Genomic DNA, 4,946 nt, shown 5'->3' with positions numbered 1-4,946 from the left:
CTACCATGGACATTTATATACAAGTTTTGGTGTGAACATATGCTTTCAATGCTCTTTTTTTTTGGGGGGGGGGTGGTTACCAGGGATTGAACTCAGGGGCATTCAACCACTAGCCATATCCCTAGCTCTCTTTTGTATTTTATTTAGAGACAGGGTCTCACTGAGTTGCTTAGCTCTTTGCTGTTGCTGAGGCTGGCTTTGAACTCACAATCCTCCTGCCTCAGCCTCCCAAGCCACTGGGATTACACCACTGTACCCAGTTTCAATGCTCTTGAGTAAACAGGTAAAAGTGAAATTGCTGAGTCATTCAGTAATGTTTAATATTTTGAGAAATTGTGAAGCTATTTGGCTGCACTATTATATAATCCCACAGGCAATGTATGAAAGTCTGATTTTGCCACATCCACACCAATATAATACTAGTGATTTTCAGCTGAGAGAATAGCCATCCCTAAATAAATCAGAATATGGTGGTGGGTAGCCTAGAAGAAAATTTCAAGTGGATTCTGTTGTGCACTCAACCCATCCCAACACATGTGTGTGCACAAACACTCACACACACACACACACACACTTAAAAGCACATTGGTTAAGATCATGACTCAGAGACAGGCTCCCATTTCTTTGACTTTGGGTGCATTATTTAACTCTGTTACCATCAATAAAATGGAGATGATTATAGTACTTATCTTGGGAGCTATCAATAGAATTCAATGAGACACAGTACAAGTAAAGTCCTTTTTGCATACTGCTTAGTACATAATAAATAGTCAACAAGTGTTGGCTGCTATTATATCAATGGCTCAATAATTTTTCAATACATGAAGACAAAATAATTTGCCCAACCAATTCCATTGTTGGGTACTTTTGTTTTTTTCCACTTTTTCGTGATTATAAATAATGCATTAAAAAACATATGGCTGCAATTTTTCCCATGTCCACGATTATTTTCTTAAAATAAATTCTACACTGTTATTTCTTGGTAATCTTTAAAAAAAAAAAAAAAAAAAAAAACTTTAAAAGACATGTCCCAATATACATTGTTTAAATCATACTTAAATGTTACTTTGAGCAATATAATCGATACTAGACAATACCTTTGGAGTGTTGCAAAACTAGTTTTGAAATCATCACTTTTACCTAAAATATATATTGCAAATTAAGACTACCTTGTGCAGACAGCCTAAATTTAACTCCAAAATCACTCAATGAGAAAGATGTTTCTTCTCTGGCTCTCAGATCTGGTCTCAGAATTTTGAACCTTTTCTCCCATTGCCCCAATATATTAACCAGACAGGTAGAAGAGGCACAGTGCTCAATGAAATCAGGCATAATGGATGTTTTTGTTTTTGTTTTTTTCCATTTAGGCAAATCAAGGGCAAGAGTAAGGTGACAATGGAACCTGAATAGTCAAGAAGAGTGATTCCTTGAGAGTGGGCATGACCTAACATTCCTTAGTTGTCAGGTTTAGAAGCCTTACAGAGCAATCCCAAGACTAACGTGGCAATTTCATAACAGCATCAGATTTCCTCTGGTGGATATGAGAAAGCTTCATGATAAAGGTAGGATTTTAAGAATTATTTAAGTCAGGAGGGGCAGTACATGCCTGTAATCCCAATTACTTGAGAGGATGAGGCTGGAGGATTGCAGATTTGAGGCCGGCCTGGGCAATATAAGGAGAGACCCTGTCTCCAAATGAAAAATTAAAAAGGGTTGCAAGGTAGCTCAGTGGTAGAGTGTATCTGGTTCAATTCTCACTACTACCAAAAAGAAGAAGAAAGGGGGTGGGGAGGAGAAGGAGAAGGAGGAGGAGAAGGAAAAGAAGAGGTTATTTAACATTATGACAATAGCCAGGTACAATGGCACATGCCTGTAATCCCAGCATCTTGGTAGGCTGAGACAGGAGGATCGTGAATTCAAAGCCAGCTTCAGCAATTTATCAAGGCCCTAAGCAACTCAGAAAGACCTGTCTCTAGATAAAATATTTTAAAAAGGGGTAGGGATGTAGCTCAGTGTTTGAGCACTACTGGGTTTAATCTCCAATATCCACAAAGCAACAACAAAAAAATTTATGGCAGAAAACTTTGGTTGGTTGATGGACTGCTCTAAGTCAGACTCATCTTGGGAGATTCAGAGGAAACTTTGCACAGATAACAGTGATGAATGGAAAGATATACAGCAAGTCATGTGTTCATACTGGGGTGCTGGTAAATGTTGAAAAACTCAAGTTATATATTTTTTTAAAAAACCCTTTGATTTATATATAAAAATTACTATTTCCTTGACATGAATATCCAGCTATGGCAGATTTCAGATTTTGCGGAGGGAGGTGCAGAGGCAGAAATTGGAATTGAACCCAGAGTCTCAGGTATACTAAGCAGGCAAGTGTTCTATCCATGAGCTACATCCTTAGTTGATTTTTTTTTTTTTTTTTTTTTTTGAGACAGGTTCTCTCTAAGTTGCCCAGACTAGCCTCAAACTTGATTCTCCTGCTTCGGATTCCCAAGTAACTAGGATTATAGTTGTTTGCCACTACACCAGACTCAGATTTCAGATTTTAAACTACCAACATGATGTCATTTAAAGTAGAGCTAAAGAGGCTAGAGGTGTAACTCAGTCTAGATCACTTGTCTAGCATGTTCAAGGGCCCAGACCCATAAAAACAAGAATAAAATTAAAAATCAGGTCCATAAAAAGAGGTGTCCAATATGCAAAATCAGTTCTCAATAGCTGGTCCAGCACTCCACTGTGTATTTTCATGAGTTTTTGTTCTTGAATAACAGAGGGGACATTTCAGGAAAATGAGTCCAGAATCTAAAATTAATACATCAATGTGAGAGCAAGAGGTTCTGTTTTCTTTTCTTAACTTAGATGCCATGTTAAAGGATTACTCATGTGGTATTACATGTTGTAGCATGTGCAAGAAAGAATTGCAAACTTGCTAGAAATGCAAGAGGTCAGCCTCTGGGCAGTTGGCACATAAGCCACCCTGGAGAGAAAGAGTTGTGCCTTTGGTGATTAGTGATCCTGGAGAAGGATTCCAGAAAACTCCCTAACGGGAAATGCAGCTAGCTAGCTCTGCTCACTCAGAAGGAGAAAGCCAAAATGGAATAGCCCTTTTTCTTGGCCTTTGCATAGTACTTCATGATGTGTGCAGGGGTTTCTGCAAGATGGTAAACTTCATGTGTCCAGTTTCTAATTGCTCATTAAGACACTGACAGGTTGTAAAATTCAGGTTTCTAGGTCACTTTTGCTCACATGAATGATTGACTTGCAGTGTGTCTCTCCAGTTGTCTTCCCATAGAGATCTCCATACAGCATGGTGAGCAGAATCAGAACCTGGCAATGGGCCTGGACCAGGCACTTGTCTTAAATTGTCTCTGATGCCACCCAAAACCCTGTGAAGTAGCTACTATTGTTCCCTTCCATTTTGTAAAGACAGAGACTCAGAGATGTTAAATTACTTGCCAAAGGTCAAGAAATTCATAAATGCCTGAACTGGGACACAAACCAGGGACTGTCTGACACCTAAAGCCTATAATAAGAATCTCTAGACTGGCTCAGGTCAAGGGCTTTAATAAAATTGTAGATATTTAATGTGCTAATTGGACAGGATGAGCTAAAAGGTTCCAGTGTAGGAAACACTAGCTGAACTGGGGGAAGGTATTTGCGAATGTTGGGGGAGGGGGCCCATGACAAGGGTGATAAAAAAAGAATGTGTCCACATGCTGTCATGCTGAATTGGGTAACAGAAGAAGGCTGTGTATTTGTAATTGGCTCTTTCTGTGTAAAGCACAAGGCTGAATTAGGTCAGCCTTTCAGAGAGCCCTCTGCTGCCCCTTTGTAGCCTGTGGCCCCCTTTACATAAACTGTAAATTAGACACTAAGTTCAATGACAGCACAGACTGATTATACAACTCATGCTGAATCTCCAGTCCTATTTCAGCATCTGACATAGTAGGCACTTAAATATTTGTTGAATATTGATGGTGTGGATGATGATAAAAGTAAAAACTCAAAGTAGTACCAACATTATCTCACTTAATCCTCACAATAACTTGATGAAATAGATACTATTCTTCTTCCTCATTTATAGATAAGAAAACCATTGCTTAACCAGAGCCTGTAACTCACTTGAGGATACAATCATAACTTGCAGGAAATTAGTTTTGCCTTGATATCAGAGACTTGGCACTTAATACAATGCTATGGTCTGTTGACTTACAATGCATTTGTTGTACTTCTAAGAAAGCTCAGTTATAAAAATGGGATGATGGGATTTAAGTTTTGTGAAGGAAAGGAAGCTGTTTTGTATTATCCATATCCCTCACCTAGAACAAACCTGGCATATATTAGGTGTTCAGCAAATTTTGAAATGAAGTGATTGAAATGATTGCTCCTATTCATTGCTATATGCACAATCATTTCAGTAAGAATAGGAATAATAAGTTAGAACATTTCAGGCTCACAACAGATTGTTTTTTGGGTTTTTTTTTTTTTTTTTTGCATGAACTTCAACAAAAAGAGAGAGGTATAAAATCTAAATATAACTAAACAAATTCAGTAATTTACTCTTCCAATAAATAGTTATTTTCATTCAACAAGTAAGCATCTATAATAAGTAAACAGCCAGGTGTGTCTCAGGAGACTGAGGCAGGAGGGTCCTGAATTCAAAGCCAGGCCCTAAGCAACTCAGTGAGACTCTGTCTCTAAATAAAATACCAAAAAGGACTGGGGAAATGGATCAGTGGTTGAGTGTGCCTGGGTTCAATCTAGTGCCAAAAATAAAATAAAATAAAGAAATATTATAAAATAAATTGGCTAATGAAGAATACTAAAACAAAAACATTGTGGAGATAGCAAATACCAAAAGTAGGGTCTGTGGTGTGGTTGGGGAATGTCTCAATGAAATAGGAACAGTTGAGGAACTGAAGAATGCCAAGAGA

The sequence above is a fragment of the Marmota marmota genome, unplaced genomic scaffold (genome assembly GCF_001458135.2).
Source record: "Marmota marmota marmota unplaced genomic scaffold, marMar, whole genome shotgun sequence".
Lineage (NCBI taxonomy): Eukaryota > Metazoa > Chordata > Mammalia > Rodentia > Sciuridae > Marmota > Marmota marmota.
This window is presented reverse-complemented; position numbering follows the sequence as displayed.